Source organism: Vanellus vanellus (assembly GCF_965231255.1).
Source record: "Vanellus vanellus genome assembly, chromosome: 6".
NCBI classification, from domain to species: Eukaryota; Metazoa; Chordata; class Aves; order Charadriiformes; family Charadriidae; genus Vanellus; species Vanellus vanellus.
Genome location: NC_138911.1, coordinates 30377397 through 30398100, shown reverse-complemented (window position 1 = coordinate 30398100; position 20704 = coordinate 30377397). Strand labels below are relative to the sequence as shown.

The following is a 20704-nucleotide window of genomic DNA, read 5'->3' as shown; positions in this document are numbered from 1 at the left end:
GGTGGCAGAGCAGGACAAGAGCACTTCTGCCAAGTGCCAAATCAGCAGTCCAGTCCCTTAGCAATCTTGAGCATTGACAAACTCCTCCAAAAGAGCATTCAGAATAGCTCAAAGTCTTGCCGCACCAAAGGGACTCTAGTGAACAATCGCTCTTGCCTTTGTCTGCAGAAGTTGCCCATGATACAAGTTCTCAGGCTTTCTTCAGCAGAGTTAGGTGCTACTGGTCCTTTTTGGTACAGCTTTTGGCTTTAACACGTCTGCCCATCTGCGACCTACATCCAGTGCTTTCCCTGCAGACCTAAAAAAAGTCCGACTTCTTTCGAAATACTATGGAGGCACAACTTCACTGAGCCCTGCAGGTTTATCAGGAAGGCAAAGAGCAAGGAACAAACATTGCGGCATGGGAACAAACGCCCATGAACGGGCAACACCTTACACCAGAACACCTACTCCTTGCAGTGTTTCATGGCTGACTCTTTCAAAACCGCACTACCACACATAACGCTGAAAAATATATCTTGGCCACAGGAAGGTGCTTGAGGTCCTGCATGCAGTAGTATTTGGGAAGACCTTACTTTTACTTTGCAGTAAGTTTGCAGCAGGAGACAAGACACGTGGCATTAGCCCCAGTAATTTTCAGTGTGTGGCAAGAGCAGCGTTGCGGTGTTCGCTGTGGCTTCAGTGTGGGCTGCACAAAATGTGTCCCGGGCATCTGGGAGAGCCAAAGCACTCTGGTATGTCTGTCACTGCTGCCTCATTGCTGTCTGGGCTCAACAGACTAAATTAAGGCTCTTGCAGGTTTCTCTGCATACACTGCAATTGCTCTGCTCATTACCCTCTGAGCAGAGCCAGAGTCTACTGGTTTGGTTATTTTCTCCTCACCTGTCTTGGGTGTCATTGAGGTATTCATCTTCCTAAATCACGGGAGCCAGAACTCAGTAAAATTATATAATATGCTGTCACTGTGGAAGAGAAAAACTCGTTTGGGTATTGTGGGCGGCTTCCCATCAGGAACAGGGATGTTTACTGAAAGACATCTGTTTTGATGAATATCTGACAAAGCGCAGTCAGTGAGGAAGGGCTTCCTGGGCTGGTGCTGTGGGCAGCGCTCCCCTGGCTGCAGGAGGGCCACCCCAGCGACGCTGCCCTCATACCCTCTGTCAGGAGCAGATAGAAGCAGGGAACTGCCCAGAGAGCCCCGGCTGCTTCCCACACAGCATCCCAGTGCACAGCCGGCGATCTCCCTTAGCCAGCCAGCACCCTGTGCGTGCCCCTGCCGGCTAGCCGGGAGTAACTGAAGGGACTTCAAATCAGTGGGTCACTAAGAAAATAAGCCAGCCATTTTAGCCAAATGAGGACAGTCTGTTGCAGTATCACAGCTAGGAAAACTGATCTGCTTTTCAGTGTAAGCCTGCCTTCTACAAACTGCAAACCATTGCTTTTAAGCGTATCCCCTCCATCATCTTCCATAATCCTTTACAGGCTGTTTACAGCTGGCCTGTAAACCAAGTCGCTGTGGCTGCTTCTCTCTGCCTCTTGTTGGTACGTTTCTTTTAGCAAGCGTGGGGGGCAGCAGCCCACCACCGACCCTGTCGGCCCCAAACAGAATTGATTTTCTGTCTGAAGCACAGCGGGATGCATTTATGTATATGGCCTTAAAGGGCAGCAGCCTTTCTGTCTTCTGACAGCAAACTGCGAACTCAAGTTCAAGATAGCTTGCCGTCTCTCACTTGCTGGGTTCTTACAGAAATGATAGATGTCAAAATTGAATATTTAGACTCTGGATCCTTTCGGTATATTACTATATTCAATCACTTGTCAGATTTAGTTATGGCCATTCCTGCGATTCATGAAGAAATTTTAAAGTGACACAGCTCACGTGTTTACTTTTTTGTGTGCATGTTCGTGTGTGAGACCACGTACCTATCTCTGTGTCTTTAATAAGCATCAGACCTCTTAGCAAGTTTCAGTTAAATCTGATGGGTAAGTAAGAATCTCTGAGATAGGAGGTCCCTGTAATTTACATGAAAATGAGCTGCTGAATGTATGGAGAGAGGCCTGAATTATTTCTCCACTGAGAAAACAGCCGTTGGTGCTAATTTGCTCAGCGCTGTGGGAGGCACCTCTGAGCCAGCCCGTGTGGAGCACACAGCAGGGGCTGATACCCTCCTGTGCACCCAAACAGGCACGTGACAGAGGAGGAGATTTGTGCAGTGGGAGGAAGGAAGAGGAGATTGAGAGGTGTAGGATATAATCTGATTGAGATAGGCCTTTGTTCTGCTGTTTTCTGTGCATTTTGTCACCAATTGAAAAAAAAGTGTCAGTTTCTGTAGATTCCATGGCTATTATCTCCATGTGATGTGTTTAATAATTTACAGGATGTAATTACACAACCATGCAGTAGTTATATTGTTCTTCCTTAATGTATTTTAATCACTGCCTTATATTCAAGGATTTCTTTTTTTTTCACCAATAGCGATAAAGTCCTGACCACTAGACGGTTTCCTACAATTCAGGGAAAATTGGTGACCTCAAACTAAATTAGAGGTCAAACATGTTTTTCAGTATGGGAGCTACATGTGCAATCATTCTACTTGCCTTTGTCATTGAAATTACTCTACAGGGGAAAATCAGCAACAAACCCAACTATGTGAGGTTCAGGATATCTTTCTTTAGCTCTGTGTGGATGAAAAGTTTGTGTGTGCTCTCTCACTTCTCCCCTTCCTTTCTCTGTCTTCCTTAACATGCTGAGCACGTCGTCTTGTGCCTCCGTAAGGTCTCAAAATAAAGATGTTCCTAATCCTGTACCTCTGTTCACAGAATATTCTTGAGCTGAAAGTCTATGATGAAAATGCAGTCACTAAAGATGACCTCCTCTTCACTGTCCTCTTTGATGTTGCTAAAATCCAGCTTGGAGAAAGTGTTCGCTTGACTTTTCAGCTAGATCCAAAGGTGAGGAATAAAACTGCCTTGGCCAGAGGAAGGAAATACATTTTTGGTATTACCTTCTGAATAACTTCTTGTAAAGCAATTGTAGGTGGGAGGGTTTATTTCCTATTGGTTTTCACTTCATGTGTCCTGTAAAACGCCTTCCAAACCTTGTTCAGCAAAGTGGAAAAGGCTTACCTCCCTACTTTGGACATAATTCTGGAGGTTTTTGCTAACTCCTCGAACCTCTTAGCAGGGTTTTTCTGATGCCAGAGTCGTCCCCCCCTCCTTTTTTTTTCTTTCTTGACTGTTGCTCAAATAGGTTTTGTTGGAGACAAATGACTTCATCACTGTTGCACAAAGTTTTTCTGTTTGAATTCCATCTCCTGGGATCAGCACTTGTGAGTTTGGGCGTATTCTGGTACAGATGTTGGAGTATGCACTTAAAAACTGATACTCTGCCCTGTAATTCTTTTGTGTATGCCTGAATATAACACAAAGATACATGCTGAGGTGCTAAAATCCGTTGATGGCCAATTACTACAACTATCTTGTTACTTCAGTGTGCCTGAAAGCATACATGATGACTTTATGATGAGATCTGGGTATCCAATTTAGATACTTTTGTAGATATGCTGTTTCACTGACTTTTCTTATAGGATACATATCAGTATTCAGCTCTTCGGTGATGTCAACAGGCAGTCTATATTAACTTATCTGGTGACTGCTCATCGATTGTCCCTGTTATAGGAGTCCTTTTGATCAGGAGAATTGAGAATTCCTTCTGCTATCCGACAGTATCATTTTTCTGATTATATTACCCAGAAGAAACAAGGCTTTAAACAGTTTTAAGCCAACAGTTCTTGCAGTCTTCAGACTGGGGATTGCCTGTGTGACAACTTTACTCTGCCTTACCACCAAATGGACAAGTGCAGTGAGTCTGAGGACTGATGGTTTGTGCAGGAAGGAGAATACTTTCCAAAATCACTCCAACTCACTTGCTCACTCATCTGAGCATGCACTAGACCAGGAGGGAAATTTGATTTTAAGAGTTGTTTCAGGAGCCAGAATAATCATTGGCAACCATAGTCAGTGAGAAAGAAAATTAATTCAATTGCTTATAATGAATTAATCTTTTACAGACACAAGAGATGCTGGAGGTTGAGTTTGCATCGGAGAGCATGTGAGTAAAACCCTTATGGGACCAAAGAACTGTACAACTGTACTTTGCAAAAGCAAGCAGTTAAACACATGCTAACATTTATTATAATATAGTTTATAATACTCAGCATCTCAGCAACAGCTGGTGTTTATCAAGTTAGTTGCATATTGGCTAAAATACTCTGTTCCTTATCTACCAAGAATCATCCTGGATATTAATTTATCCCATTGTTTTCTGGAAAAGAGAGAGGCATAATAAGAACTACAGCTACTGTACTTATTACTACTATTGTTTACCATTATCATCAAAAAAATAAGGAAGCCACATTTCAGATGTCTCCCCAAAATAAAAATGTGACATATTTGAGACTATGCTGGGCAAGGCAATCCTTAAGGGAAGTGTTATTCCTTGGTGTTAATTTCAGGATGCATTTAAGTCATATTAGTTCTGATTGCATTTTTTTCCTCTCTTTCAGTCCAGTCCCTCCTGAAAAGCTTGTCACTAATGGTGTATTAGTGGTAATTTAAAACTCTTTCTCTTCTATGTTCGTTTTCATGCTGGCGATGGGAGTGGTGAATCTGCCAGGTGCCCCAACACCTCGCTGCAGGCAGGGCTGAAGGGGAGGGAGACGGGGGTCGGACACCGGTAGCCATCCCGTTGTGCTGCTCCCTGTGGGAGGATGTTTTAGGAAAGAGTGAACACGGTCATTGGGGATACCCAGCGACCTGTCCACCACCACCAGCTGATAGCAAGCCTCCTGACAAAGCCTGAAGTCCTCTTTCATTGACTTGCTGCCTCCGTGTCATTCGCTCTCGGGACTTCTCTTGGGACCCCCTCACAGCCATGCCATTTTCCCCACCTCCATAGGATGATATGGAAGTTGCTTTCTTGACTGCCCCTAACTCACTATTCAGAGGAGGTGTCCAACTTCACCCAAGCAGGGCTGCAAGGACAGGCCTGTGATTTTGCCGACCCCTCAGTCTATGCTCTGGAGGCATCAGCGCAGTCCCATTCCCTCCCCTGTTATTTCCTCCCCCCTCCCCAGCCCTGTCCCCGTGGATGGACCACAGCAACACAGCCATTTTTCTCTTTCAGAGGAAATCTGGCACTTCTTCAGAGTGCCAGGGCCTTTCTCTTATTAGCCTAACAAACACAGGGTGGACAGTTTTCCAGACCCCAGGGACCCAGGTGAAGGCGACCAGAAACAGGTAGCAGTGAGGTGGCTCAGATATGTCATGTTTTGAACACTTAATTCTCTCATCATTCATCCCTACTACAGTCTCGTGAAATTTCCTGCTTGGAAGTCCTGGTGGACAATGGACAGACAAAGAAAGAACTTTCAGGTTAGACTTTAAACTAGAAACAAAAGATCTTATTTTATGGCGAGATGAAAATTTCTCTTTTTTTTTTTTTTTTGTCATTTTGTTACCTGGTAATTTTCTGACTTTGTTCTTACAATTAGAGCACAGGAATTGGATGATTAGGAGTATATACAGGATCATAGGTCCAACAATTATAGTGTGTCTGTGCTAACTAACTGTAAAAACTGGACTTTGACATTTGAGTGAATGATTAGAGTGATAATGAATCTTATTAGTGTTGTAAAATAGAAGTAAATATATATTTCTGCTTCAATAATTTACATTTTGCCCAATTTTCCTGTATGCCTGAGTTTTAAAACCAGCTACTTCTCTTTCATAAGCACTTTGGTGGTTTTTTTTTTTCTTTTTTTTTTTTTTTTCTTCTTCTTCCTGTAGTGTTCCCTGGCTGGATAAATAGAGTCTGGGAGCTTTTAAGCATTGTTGAATGTTTTGTGTATTAAAATGACAACTTCTGAATGACCATTTAATGTTCTATTTCTGCAAGCACAATCATTAACTTCTCATATGCTTTTCATCTTTTTTTTTTTTTATTTTTTTAGAAAAAGACTTCTTATTTTCAGTGAAGGGATCCTATGAAGAGAGCCAGACCCTGTCACTGGGCTCCTCCCGGCGACCCACGGAGCCCCTGGACTTCCATTACATCAAGTACAGCCTGTCGGAGCTGCGCGTCGCTCTAGCAGAGAAGAAGCCTCATTTCTGCTCGGTATGTGGTCGTTAGTTTGAGTAAGCACAGTAAACTCATTGTTTTCCATACTGGACTGAGGCAAATGGAAAGAATTTTTATTTTTACTTAAAAGCCATCTTTCATGACCTTCTGCTCCAGAAGAGCACTGTACCCCCTAAGATGCCTAAATATTAGATGCCAACTTGGAAACTGCTGGATGGTAACCCCGTTTGAAAAAATAAGTTGGTGAGAGTGCTTTTTTGTGGTGTATACATTAATTTTTTTTCTATCTTATAATTTATTTTTCAGTGTACCTCAGGTGAAGAGAAAAAAGACTGCCATGCATCCCTCACTATTCCTCTGGATTCACTTCCCTTCAAGGAGAAAGTAGCAGTAGCAAAGGTGATCGATACCAACTTTTTGGAATAAATGTGAAGCTATGGACCAAAGATCAATGAACATGAGTCAACTAGATCAGTGGGAAGCAGGGATTTAGAGATATAACTGCTAATGCCCTTACCTTCCTAACAGAGAGGGTTATGGACCTGTACGTTTTCGTATGAGCCAAGTAGAACCAAAAATCACAGCCAAACATTTGAGGGAGGGAATTCTATGATGAGCTGGGGGACTACTGCAGGTCAGAGCAAATCAAACGATGAGGCAAGACGTGGCACACTGGCCAAGCTGTTGCTGTTTTTTACTGTATACTGCTCTGTGTATCTTCTTTAGTATAAAATAATTCAAAGAAAATAAAAAGGACTTGGAGAAGTTTTAAAAATTGGATGGATTTTCTGATTGTTATGGTTTTGTGGCTCCGACATGGCCCTTACAAAAAGTGGAGGGCTTTAAAGCTGACGGAAAGGAAAGGAAGGCAAAGGGAAAGGGAAAGGGAAAGGGAAAGGGAATCATGTCCAGTGCTTATATTGTGGGTTCTTTTCTAGGATGAAACAATCAATTTACATGTGAAGTCAAATGACTGGTAAGAAATTCTGTCTTTTGGTTTTATGGTTGTGAAAAAAAAAAAATGCTGCCCAGGTTTTTTGCTTTCTTATCTTTTTCTGTAACTAAGGGAGAAAGTATTTAGTCAATGACTATATTTACCCCTATTTACCCCATGTTAGTTGCCCATGTCCAGAAGGTGAATATGTTAACTGTGCTGTGGTGAAATTTCCTGTTACTCTACTATGCAGGAGTTCAGTTTGGATGGGGAGAATAATCTTTTCTGGCTGCAAAATCCATGGAGCTGTGTTTAGAAAAATGTGTGTTTACATGTCACTTTCCTTACTTGTAAAGAATCCAGAGTATTTGTATTTATAAAACCTGGAGGTCTTCAGGCAACAAATCCTAAATATTCCACTGTTTATAGTATCTGTATAAGGGTAGCAGTATTTATGTTAGACGCTTCCTGAAAATCAGTGTAGCAATAAACAATATTTCTGTTTTTTTGGTTTTTTTTTTTTTTTTTTACTGTAAGATTTTACAACTCGACTTTCTCAGCCTTTTCTCTACCTTGCCTATACCGCCTGTGACGTCCTTTTGTGGGGCTGCAATATCAGCTTTTCTAAGCCTAATAGCAGAATTTGTAACTTGCAAGCATGGGTCCAGACATTAATTATAAGATCATACACTTCCTGTTTAACCCTGTACTTTGTTTGAGGTCAAGAAACTTAGATGTTCGCTTGGAGTTTGATCTGTGTACGGAGGAGAAAAATTTCCTACAAAAACGGAGGAGGTTTGTGGCTTCTGCTTTGAAAAAAGCACTTCATTTAGAGCAAGACCTACAAGACCATGAGGTACGGGGACCACTACAGGGACTGGACCGTGCTGTGTAACAGGAATGGGTTATGCTTGTAGCCATTCCCATATTGTTCCCTAACCAGCCCTGATGTATTCAGTGCGCTACGTAAAGCATCAAGAAATGCTTAGATGAAACAACGTGAGAGCATGGGTAGCATCAAACCCACCTGCTACACGTTTGCTCAGAAAACACAATGTCATAAATCAGCATTTTTTCCCTGCCTGATTTCTTTTTCATCTGTCAATTATAGACCTGAATAGTCCTGCTCTCTTAGCTGAGCATTCAGTCATTGAGACCCCATAAGGTATTTCATATTACCAGATTTTGGAGGGGGAAAACCCAACAGTTAGTGATACATAACACTGACTGATGAGGATGTTTCTTATCACAGACTCTCTCCTCTGGTGCTCATCATCTCAGCTGTACTGTCACTCTAACAGCACAACGACATTCCACGTTTTTCTCTCATCTGTCTGAGTTAGGGTTCACATTTGTTCACGTCCATGCTGCCGTGGGGATGGTTGGTGCTTCAGGGAGGAAACGTGGTCTGTGATCAGGCACTTCAGAAATTAAGGTTTTCATTTTGAGAGGTTTTTTTTCACTGATGCTTTTCCCTTTGTCCAGGACAGCTGGAACAAAAGCATATTAAACATTATACGACAGAATGGCTGTGACGTTATAAATTATGTCTCTGTTCACAAACTGATTGCATCAGTCTATTGTTTCTCATTATCAAACTCGTTTCAGTAAAAAAAGCAGTTTCTTAAGTATAAGAATTTTTGGGGACAAGTACTTCTAATTTCAGATTTTCCAACAAGAGAATGTTTTCGCATGGTCAGGCAAACCCAAATCAGAATACTTTGCTTTGACCTGAAATGCTTGATTTGAATCAGGTTACTGCTGAGTATTACCTTGATGCAATTGCCTGGAAATTTGTATGGGAAGTGTCACTTGGCTCCTCTTCTCTGAGTGGGTTTCTTGGAGGAATTTGTCTTCCTGTAACACAGTTTATGCAATTAGGCTTTGTGGTTCATCACTGCAATTATATACTTTAGGTACTTTATAGGAAATATAATCTAGTCGTTATATTTGACTTTTAAGAGAGGATGAACTCCATTTATTCTCAAAATAGAGCTCTCATGAGATGATGTACCACTAAGGAAAACAGTCTCATGTTGAGATGCCTTGAAACAACAAGTTTTGAGCTGTTTTGGTAAGCCAGCATGTAACAATTTAGAAACAAAGTTGATTGATTTTGATAAAAAAGAAGTCAAAATCAGCTAATTACCAAAAGTTTTTTATTATTATTATTTTTCTGTGCAAAATACTACATTTTCATCTTTTTCTTCCCTGCTTGGGGAAATAGTGAAAAGTTGGAATTTCTTGTGGGACAGAAATGCTGCAATTCACTCAACTCTGATCACGTGTGCTGGTAAACCAAGTTGTTGCTTACCAATGCTGTGTTGATGTTTATACAGGTCCCAGTTGTAGCAGTCATGACAACAGGAGGTGGCACCCGGGCACTGACATCTTTGTTAGGCAACCTGTTGGGTCTTCAGAAGCTGGATCTCTTAGATGCTATCTCTTACATTACTGGGTCATCTGGTTCAACGTGGTAAGGAGATCCATCACTTATCACGTCTATATAGTCTGCTGTGTGAGAGATTTACTCTCTGTTTTGGTAAAGGAAGGTGTACTATGTACTACTTCGGTCTCAGGATTTTTTATTGCTGCATTAGGAACACATTGCCTGAGCCGGAGTATGGCATAGGCACTGCTTACAGGGAACAACATTTTCCTTGGCCCTTTTTTTCATCTCTAGGATCTTTCCTAGTGAGTGACTCTCGTGCAAATCACAGCCGTGTGCATAAACCTGCATAGCAGGGAGGGGCTTTTTGCAAGTCCTTGGGTTTCACTGGTGATTTGCAGGGGCGAGGGCTCTAAATCAAAAAATCTTTTCTCTTCAATAATAAGCTGGACCCAAAAGATGTTTTTAATAAACTTCAGCTAGTTCAATTGATGTGGTCCTTGAAGCCAAGTCTAAAAAGTGAAATAGTTTAGAGCATATGACAATATGCTTCCTTTCTTTTCCCCAGGACCTTGTCTCATTTGTATCAGAGTGCTGACTGGTCACACAAGGATCTGTCCAGACCTATTGGTGAAGTCCGCAGACATATGACCAAGTGCAAGCTAAGCTGCTTTTCCCTGGAGAGCTTGAAGTACTATGACAAGGAGCTAAAACTGCGGAAGCAAGAGGGATACCAGATCTCTAGCATTGATTTTTGGGGGCTTCTGCTGGAGAAAGCATTAAGTGATGGGGTAGTGTGTCTATGTTTTTCCATAATAGCTTCTAAATACCGTTGTATGGAAAATGAAGCTCCAGGGACATATGCTAGCCTGAAAGCATGCCAGCATTATTCAGCAGATTATTTCTGCTGACTAACAAAGGGGATTTGTCCCCACATGTAGAATCATAGAATGGTTAGAGTTGGGAAGGGACCTTGAAGATCACCTCGTTCCAACCCCCCTGCCATGGGCTGGGACACCTTCCACTAGACCAGGTTGCTCAAAGCCCCATCCAACCTGGCTTTGAACACTCATAGGGATGGGGCATCCACAACTTCCCTGGACAACCTGTTCCAGTGTGTCACCACCCCCGTATTGAAAAATTTCTTCCTGATATCCAATCTAAATCTATTCTCTTCCAGTTTAAAACCATTACCCCTTGTCCTGTCATTACACTCCCTGATAAAGGGTCCCTCCCCATCTTTCCTGTAGGCCCCCTTTAGGTACTGGAAGGCCACTGTAAGGTCTCCCTGGAATCTTCTCTTCTCCAGGCTGAACAAGCCCAACTCTCTCAGCCTGCCTTCATAGCAGAGGTGCTCCAGCCCTCTGATCATCTTCGTGGCCCTCCTCTGGACTTGCTCTGACAGGTCCATGTTCCTCTTATGTTGGGGGCTCCAGAGCTGGATGCAGTACTCCAGGTGGGGTCTTACGAGAGCGGAGTAGAGGCGCGGAATCACCTCCCTTGACCTGCTGGCCGTGCTTCATTTGATGCAGCCCAGCATGCAGCTGACCACCTGGGCTGTGAGCACACATTGGCAGCTCATGATGAGCTTCTCATCCACCAACCCCCCCCGAGTCCTTCTCCTCAGGGTTGCTCTTAATCTGTTCTCCGCTCAGCCTGTATTTGTGCATGGGATTGCCCTGACCCACATGCAGGACCTTTCACTTGGCCTTGTTGAATTTCATGAGGTTCACACGGGCCCACCTCTCAAGCCTGTCCAGGTCCCTGTGGATGGCATCTCTTCCCTCCAGTGTGTTGACTGAACCACACCATTTGGTATCGTCAGCAAACTTGCTGAGGGTGCACTAAATCCCAACATCCATGTCACTGACAAAGATGTTAAACAGTACTGGCCCCTGAGGAATGTCACTCATCACTGGCCCTCACTTGAACATCAAGCCATTGACTGAAACCCTTTGAGTGCAGCCATCCAGCCAGTTCCTACCCACTGAGTCCAGCCATCAAATCCATGCCTCTCCAATTTAGAGACAACTATGTCATGTGGGACAGTGTCAAATGGTTTGCACAAGTCCAGGTAGATGATGTCAGCTGCTCTTCCCTTATCCACCAATACTGTAACCTGTCATTGAAGGCCACCGAATTTGCCAGACATGATTTACCCTTACTGAAACCATGTTGGCTCCTTATTTTCTGTGTACCTTAGCAGAGTTTCCAGGAGGATCTGCTTCACGATCTTGCTGGGCACAGCGGTGAGACTGACCAGCCTGTAGGTCCCTGGGTCTTCCTTTTTTCCCTTTTTAAAAAATGGGCATTATATTTCCCCTTTCCCAGTCAGCAGAAACTTCACTGGACTGCCACGACTTCTCAAATATGATGGATAGTGGCTTAGCAACTTCATCCCTCAGTTCCCTCAGGACCCATGGATGAACCTCATCAGGTCCCATGGACTTGTGCACCTTCAGGTTCCTTAGATGGTCTTGAATTGAATCTTCTCCTACAGTGGGCAGTTCTTCATTCTCACAGTCCTTGCCTTTGCCTTCTGCAACTTGGGCAGTGTGGCTAGAGCACTTGCCAGTCAAGACTGAGGCAAAAAAGTTGTTGAGTACCTCAGCTTTGTCCATATCCCAGGTGACCAGGTCTCCTGTTTCCTTCCAGAGAGGGCCCACGTTTTCCCTAGTCTTCCTTTTATCACCAACATACCTATAGAAGCTTTTCTTGTTGCCCTTGATGTCTCTGGCCAGATTTAATTCTGTCAGGGCTGTAGCTTTCCCAACCTGATCCGTGGCTGCTTGGACAATTTCTCTGTATACCTTCCATGCTACCTGTCCTTGCTTCTACCCTCTGTAGGTTTCCTTTTTGAGTCTGAGTTTGTCCAGGAGCTCCTTGTTCATCTATGCAAGCCATCTGGCATTTTTGCCCAACTTCCTCTTTGTTGGGATGCATCACTCCTGAGCTTGGAGGAGGTGATCCTTGAATATTAACCAGACTTCTTGGGTCCCTCTTCCCTCCAGGGCTTTATCCCACCATACTCCACCAAGCAGAACCTTGAAGAGGCCAAAGTCTGTTCTCCTGAAGTCCAGGGTAGCAAGCTTACTGTGCACCCTCTTCACTGCTCTAAGGATCTTGAAGTTCACCGTCTCATGGTCACTGCAGCCAAGGCTGCCCTTGAGCTTCACATTCCCCACTAGACCCTCCTTGTTGGTGAGAACAAGGTCCAGCATGGCACCTCTCCTTGTTGGCTCCTCTATTACTTGGAGAAGGAAATTATCATCAATGCATTCCAGGAACCCTCTGGATTGCTTATGCCTTGCTGTGTTGTCCCTCCAAAAGATATTGGCGTGGCTGAAGTCCCCAGTGAGGACCAGAGCTTGCGAATGTGAAGCTGCTGCTATCTGTCTATAGAGGGCCTCATCTTCTTGGTCTTCCTGGTTGCGTGGCCTGTAACAGACCCCCACTGTAATGTCAGCTGTTCTTGTCCGCCCTTTAATCATGACCCATAAGCTCTCTGTCAGCTCCTCAGCCATCCCCAGGCAGAGGTCCATGCATCCCAGCTGGTCATTGACATAGAGTGTGACACCCCCTCCACATCTGCCCTGCCTATCCTTCCTGAAGGCCTTGCAGCCTTCCATTCCAACACTCCAGTCATAGGAGCCATCCCACCGTGTCTCTGTAATGGCAATAAGATTGTAGCCCTGCAGGCTTGTACATGTCTCTAACTCCTCATGTTTATTCCCTATGCTACGTGTGTTTGCATAGAGGCATTTAAGGTGGGCCATCAAAGAAGCTCACTTTTTGACTGGAGTGGCTGGAGTTCCTTTGTGCTACACTCCAGGTGTTCTCCTGCTGACCTGTGACCCTTCTCCACGCTCCAGGCATCTATTGCTGGCATTGGGATCATACTGTTAGGAGTGGGATGGATTGAGGTTCCCTTCCCCGGCAAGTCTAGTTTAAAACCCCCTTCAGGAGCTTGGCAAGCCTCTGACCAAAGATACTCTTCCGCTTCTCTGACAAGTGGACCCCATCAGGCCCCAGTAGACTGGATTTTTCAAAGCAAGTCCCATGGTCCAAGTATCCAACCCCGCTGTCTCAACCCATAATTAGCAGCCCAAGGGGTATTCTGTAGAGCAGAAAGCCTATGTCTCCTACCAGTATGAGTGTCTGAGCACCTGACAGCAGAGTCCTGCTTTTGGTTTCTTTTGCTCTGTTCCTCCCTGTAAGAACTTAAATAATCCATGACAAGTGGATACATTTACTGGGAAGAACAAGAGACTATTGTACCACAAAATGTCCTACAAGTCACCTGTAATTAAATAAGCTTATGTGGATGTGTAAATGATTAGATCACTCCTTGGTTAAAAAAAAAGTCTGGACACAAAATGAGTGGAGAGAATAAGAAAATGAAGATGGAAACAGGTATTTATTTTGCTGTAATCTTGCAAGCCCATACACCGTGCCAAGACAGTCCCTTGATTTTGCTCTTTCTCTGTTTCTGGTCAATTCACAGAAAAACAATCACAAACTCTCAGATGAACGACAGGCATTGAATCAGGGTCAGAATCCCCTACCTATCTACATGATCCTCAACATCAAAGAAGACTACAGCCTTTCAGAGTTCAAAGGTGATGGCAAAACTGAATTGTATCTGGACTCAGCTGGTGTTCAACCGATCTGCTTTATCAGTTACTGCATATCCTGCAACCCCTTGCGCTGCTGAACCACAGCATTCATCAACAGTTTCTTTTCCTCCTTAACTTCCTCTTCCATTTCTAGAGTTTGTGCCTAGGCTCTGGGAGGAACCCATCTTCTATGGGGCAGGAGAAATTTGGGGGAGGTACTTAAGGACAGCCAAGGTACTCACAAGTCAAAGCCTTACCTTCACATGTGGGGTAACTTAGGCTGACCCCTTTGGGTATAAACTTCACTTATGTCCTGCCTGGAGAGGCTCGTTGGAAAGTTCTGAATGAACAAGTTTGGGAAACATTACTGAGTGAGCGGGTGAAACCAGCTTAATGATAACTCCTTACTCTGAGGAAGGCCTGTCTGTGATCTGATAGAGTTTGTCCTGCAGCTGCTTCCTTGTCATTTCAGAGCCCTTCCTGCAGGGAGGTAGGGATAGGACTGAAATTTAAAAGTTTCTTTTGTGGCTTTGCAGAATGGGTGGAGTTCACACCTTATGAGGTCGGGTTCTTAAAATACGGCACCTTCATTCGCGCAGAGGATTTTGGCAGCGAGTTCTTCATGGGTCGCCTGATGAAGAAGCTTCCTGAATCCCGCATCTGTTTCATGAAAGGTGATATGCTCCATTGGGAAAATTTGAATTGCATGAAAATGTACTTTAATTTTAATATAATACAGACCTTGCGTATTGCAACCAGTGCCCTGCAACATGCAGGACTGCAGCAAAGTATACAACATGTTGTTCTCACCTCTGGCTGAATTCCTTAGACGCTGGAGATGGGCCAAACAATACTTAGAGGAAATTTCAAAGAACACTATTCACTGTTGCTTTTATCTTGAACGGTGACTCTCATGGCTGAAGTTTCAGGGCTGCTCAGAAATGTTCATTTTGTTTTGAACTGATCGGCAGCAGAGTTCCACATGGAAAACATTTGTATTTTGAAACTGGAGTCTTAAAATCAAATTTGCTTATGAATGGCATGTTTTTTATAACAAAAACCAATGTTGTAACTGAGCGTGTTATACAATGTGTGAATTTTGAGTAGTTTTCTGAACTGTTACTGCTATTTTTGCAGTTTTAGTATCCTAAATCCTTTGTAATTTTGCTAGCGTGATTAAATCTGTGAGTTTTGTCATCCTTACTTCAGTAAAGTGGGTAGCTCCCAGTAATGCATGAAAGACAGCTTTGCAGTTTTTATGCAATTCTTTTTTTAATTTTGCCTAACACTAGAACTCTCTCCCACACCCCTTTGTACGCTGTTTCTCTGGGGTGAAGTTGTCTGCAGAAGAGTCCATCTGCTTTTAAAACCTGAGCAGCAGATATGTTACATGTAAATAAGAACGACACACAACGGGACACCAAGGATGCCAGTAAGAAAGGGTTTACTTATGAACAGAAAAATCTATACAATCAGCAACACCGTGTGGTATTCCTTATTTGGTGCAGAGAAGTTGTGCACTTCGACGTATGGTGCAGGAGGAGTTCAGAGTCATATTGGTATAATCATGAGAAAATGGCTGGGCATGAGGAACAGAGATTGTGCTTAGCCATACAGACACTAAATCTCAGAGCTTTAATGGCTATGCTTAGGCCTTTTAGGGGTGTCACGAACTCAAGAAAAGAGGTGGCTGAGGGAAAAGACTCAGAAGATAACACAAGATCCAAGAATATAAATAGGTCTGAAAAGGGGAGGACAAATTCATGGAAGGTAGTCCCACTGGTGGCTCTGAAACACAGTAGTTCAGATGCAGCCACCAGCACTAGAAGTACTAAATCCAGAACCTAGAGATGCTGGAGAATACACTGGAGAAGAGGTCCCACCATACTTTGCATTTTTGTCTATTCTCCGGTAAGCACTCTGTGCTGACTGCCAGAGGTAGGAGGTAGATTACAGCACTAGATGGGACCATAGAGCCTTCTTCTGAGAACGTTGTGCCTCTGTTGCAGTTTTGCAATGACAGTGGTGTGGTGTGGTCTGGTCATACCTGAGGTGGCCGTAGCAAGCACACCCAACACGTCCAGTCTGAGCTGAGCTCTTCTGTTCTCACCCTCAGCACCTGAAATAGGCTGATGACCCCACAGCCATAGGTGTATCTTTAGGAAAGATAGAGTGGAGAGTTAAAGCAATGTTGCCATCTAGTGATACAACATGTAATGCCCTCTTGGGTTGCGATTAAAATGTACTCCTAGTTACAACGTGACAGTTGAAGGATTAAAGCAAGGTGTCATTTGCAGTAAGATGTAAGGCCTTTTATAAGAGCAATGGCTAGAGCTAGAAAGATTGGATGAGCTTGCGGGGATACAAGACTCTCAGGTTTCCAGAAGAAAGGGTAGGGTACATGAAAGCTTGTCTGCTATTTTCAACTCTGTCTGCCAAGCAAAAGACACCGGCTCTCCTCATAGTTCTTACTTCAGCAAATATAGATACCATGAAATTTCAGTGCAAGAGGTTAGGGAAACATTGCTATGTAATTACAACCGGGTTCTGGGGGGACAACACTGTTTGAAAGATATTAAAATGCATGAGCAGTGTGTTACTCCTTGGGCTCAGGGAGCCGGAAGACTTATGGAGTAAGAAGGCACCAAGTGAAGATAGGAGAAATGAGAGAAGTTGCCTTCTCACAGCAGGCTGGGACAAAAGCTTCTCAAGCTGCAGGGAGATGAGGTGGTGTTGATGGAAACTGGCCAGTAATTATCTACAAATGAACTCTGAATGCAAGTTAAGTGTAGAGTCAGAGACCCCCTGTCTGATTTCACGTACTTCTGATGTTTCTCAAGTGAATCCCATTCTTCTGGGGACTTCCTGTGAAGCAGAAGACCGTTGGCTTCTGGTCCCACTCCACACATAAGCCAGATTTAAAAGGGAATTGTATTTCTGTTACTAAGTTATGGCATGCATAATTATTTTATTGTGTGACTCAAACTAATGCTTCTTTTGTGATGTATGGCTTTTGCAAAACTTTCACTGGTAGAGATTTTCAAGGCAAAGCTCAGCACCGCCTTCTCTGGCAGAGTTCCTCTTGGGGCCTGCGGCAGAGCTGTGGAGGAAGAAATGCTTTTCAAGATCCAAGGGGCTTTTGGAGACTTCTCCACTGGGGAGGCATTTTTAGCTGTTTTTTTAAGTGGTAGAGCAAAAGTGGAAGAAGGGCTATAGGGATGAAAATAAGGAGAGGGAGAGGAGGTTCACTCAAAAGAAGTTGTGGCAAGAGAAATCTTACAAGGGACAGTGAAGATGTCTTGTTTTAGAGACTACTCTGCAGACTGTCCCAAATTGAACCACTTGAATCTTGGCTGTTCAGGAGCAGACTCCAAACCTTTAACTGAGTACGCAGTTGTGTATGACATACTTTGTAAACCAAACCCTTATTGAATGGGAAATGGTGTGGTTTTACACTCTGTTGACAGTTGCTTATAGGAGAGAGTACATTGGTTTGCAGTGCATTGGCAATAGCTGTATGTGACAATGAATTACTGTGGCTGAAGACCTGGAACAATGTTTAAAACTATTTAGGTTCCTCTTTGAGGACAGAATTTGCAGTGCTGCAAAAGAAATTCATGTAGGTTTTGGAGAGAGTTTGGAAACCTTGAGACTTTCCAGATACCCCTTGCAAAGCTGAAAGTTTATTTTTTTTAAAGGGGTATTTTCTATTAAAATATTTCCAAAGCAGTTTTTCTATTCTCTGCCTTTGCACAGGCCTGTGGAGCAATGTCTTTTCCTACAACCTCTTGGATGCCTGGCATTCGTCGGATCCTACAGAAAGGTGCTCACTGAGGTGCACCCAACACAGGACTGTTGATGTTGGTTGGTTACGCTTCTGTTTCTACTTTACCTGTTGTCTTACGAATCTTTAAAGGAATTTTAAATTCAGATGCATATAGTGTGAAACCTTTGTGAAAGCTTTTTAAATGTCAAAACTGAAGCAAATGCTGCATTGCAGGGTGGTTTTTTTCCTTTGAGGTGTCATGTTGCCAGCGATATCTAATTAGGTTTCTTCTCTGAATTCATTCATAGCAACATTATTTCAATTAGTCTCCCTTGGAGACTGAATTTATGCAAGTGATGATTTGCCATCAAATATAAAACTACTGACTTTTTTTAACAGATCAACTTTGCCAGGGGCCTTTCAGTGAACCTACATGTTGTAACAAACATCCCAGTGCTGTGTTTTCTATCTGCCTTGGCGAATGGTACTTTTCCTATGTTGTTGTTGAAGACTTGGATATATCAGTTCTGTGGAACTCCATTTCAATTTTCTTTAATCTTGTTGTAAATCTGTGTGCTCCTTAGAGGTGTTGGCTGTCCTTCTTGTGTTCAAATGTGGTTAGTAAATTTGGTTTACGGGCTTTTCATCACTCAATCCATGGAAGTGTTGCAGGACCCTGAGATCAATAAATGTTTTTGATAGAAAGATAGAAAGTCATTATCCCTCTTTCCCAATCTTGAGGTGCCATTTAACACAATCCTTTTCCTCTGTTTTTTTTTTTTTTTTTTCTGGGTGTCTAAATCTCCTGACAGCATTTGCCCCCTCTCCCCCCCCCAAGTTAATTTGGACTAATTTTGAAAGAAACTGGTGCAGATTCTCAGCCTACCCTGACCTTCACATGGTGAATCCACCTATGACTTCTATCAAGCAGTAGATCACTTTTTTTCAGCTTTAGGAAGTTTGTCGCCACTCTGACTTTGTTTTTAATGGAATATGCTTTACTGAAGATTGGTTTTCTTCTTGCTCCTATTTTGACATTGATTTGATTGTATGTTGCCATGTCTTATTAGGATCTTCTTTCCTCTAGCTAATATTAGATGCCTTTTGGTATTTTAAGTATTGCAAAGAACTGTATCAAAACAAGTACTTCATCTTCTCTACCCTTCAGAAGGAGACGAGCCTTCCCCACCAGCCAGGAGCCATGAGTTGGAGACTTACTTAGTCACCCCTGAATGTGGCATCATGGGCATTATTCGGCAGATCCTCACTGAGCGGGTGATGGTTTCAAAGTTCTACAACTTCCTGAAGGGGTTCCAGATGCACAATGAATACCTTCAGAGCAAAAACTTCTGTATATGGAAAGGTAAACATTACTGATTATTAATTTTTATCTGCTTAGATGGTCAGTGTTTTCATCAGTGAAGAGAAGGCAGAGGATGAACAGGCTTTGTTCTTCACTTTGGAAACAAAAATTTCAAGACACCTAGTGAAATTTCATCCAGTCAAATCAGCTCCAAGAAGTCCCTTGATTCCGGGAAAGGGAAACTACTGCTCATCAACAATGGAAGAAGAGCAGCATGAGAAGTGAAGGAGCTGTGTCTTTTTACCTTGGACTGGTCTTTCTTTTCTTTGTCAAGGCTGAGCTTCTGCAGTGTGGCAGAGTCTTGGAAAGCCAAAGTAATTGGGAGACAAGAAGCATTTTTTCCTCCCTTATTAGCAAATCAACAGATATATTACCTTTTAAATTAATCACTCATCATAACAAATATTTTCTTTTAGATACTGTGCTGGAGAATTTCCCAAACCAGCTGACAGAAACAGCAGAGTTCATGTGCCTGGCAGACACGGCTGGATACATTGATATCAGCTACCCACCGCTTATGAGGCCAGAGAGGAAAGTGGATGTTGTTCTACACTTAAACTATTCTTCTGGATCACAGACATCGGTGTGATGACCACTCTATTTTCTTCAATAATGACTGCTGTCTTTTAGCCCTTTTAGCCCTCTTAGCCCTCTTGAAGTCTAAAGAGTCAGAATAATTGACCCAGAAGAAATCGATTCTGGGACAAAAAAAAGATTCTTGTTGTACAGCTCTCATTCTGTAGAGGTCTCTCAGTGATGCTGGTACACCATGGCAATTCCCCTAAGGAGAACAGAAGTAGTATCCGTTTCCTAAATTTTTTATTTTAATTAACCCTCTAATAGGTAAATGCTGTTGCTGTCTAGACCTGTGTGCTCCTGGGATCTTGATATGTCCATCAAGGCTACACTCCATATAGAGTGTTTCTCTGTAACTGGTACTACCATTGATGAACTCATTTTTTTTTTTGGTCTTGTGATATTCATCTAAACATATCCACATGCAGTTGAATTAAAAATAATTTGTACAGTTGTCTTTAGAACAGTAATTGGATTTTTATTTTGTTCTAAATTGTGGAGAAGAATTGTCCTTTGATGCCATATCTGCTGTTTCAAATACCAGTTAATAACCTGGACTATAATTCCTGTTAATAGATATAGACAAGACAGAAGTTCTTGAAGACTAAAATTTTCAATCAGATTCAGGAACAAAAATCCTCTTTTCAAAAATGACTTACACACCTGCAAGATTAAATTAACATTTCTATCAAGATGTTTGCTCCCAGCTGCCTACATCACTTTTCACAATCATCTTAAGGCATCTAAGACAGTTAGAGGCTTTTAAATATTTCATGCCAAGTTAACAAAATATTTCTACCTTTGCGAATCCCTATTTAAAAAACATACAATTTCAGATTCCTGTCCATTCTGCTCATTTCAGCATTTTCTCCAGAAAGGGGCATGTTTGTTTGTCCCTTAGCTATTAGGCCGCCTTTTCCT

General features: G+C 42.9%; 1 pseudogene across 1 annotated transcript in view; it reads left to right on the top strand.

Annotated features, from left to right (window-relative positions):
* LOC309673241 (cytosolic phospholipase A2 epsilon-like) overlaps positions 1-20704 on the top strand; it is a 38081-nt pseudogene that overhangs the window by 16477 nt on the left and 900 nt on the right. The window contains exons 5-19 of the transcript in view: positions 2821-2952; positions 4071-4111; positions 4566-4608; positions 5370-5433; positions 6012-6175; positions 6446-6538; positions 7078-7115; positions 7794-7929; positions 9413-9549; positions 10031-10253; positions 13967-14081; positions 14615-14752; positions 17835-17942; positions 19013-19207; positions 19624-19790. The product of the transcript in view is annotated as a cytosolic phospholipase A2 epsilon-like (transcript). The remainder of the gene's footprint in view (positions 1-2820; positions 2953-4070; positions 4112-4565; positions 4609-5369; positions 5434-6011; positions 6176-6445; positions 6539-7077; positions 7116-7793; positions 7930-9412; positions 9550-10030; positions 10254-13966; positions 14082-14614; positions 14753-17834; positions 17943-19012; positions 19208-19623; positions 19791-20704) is intronic.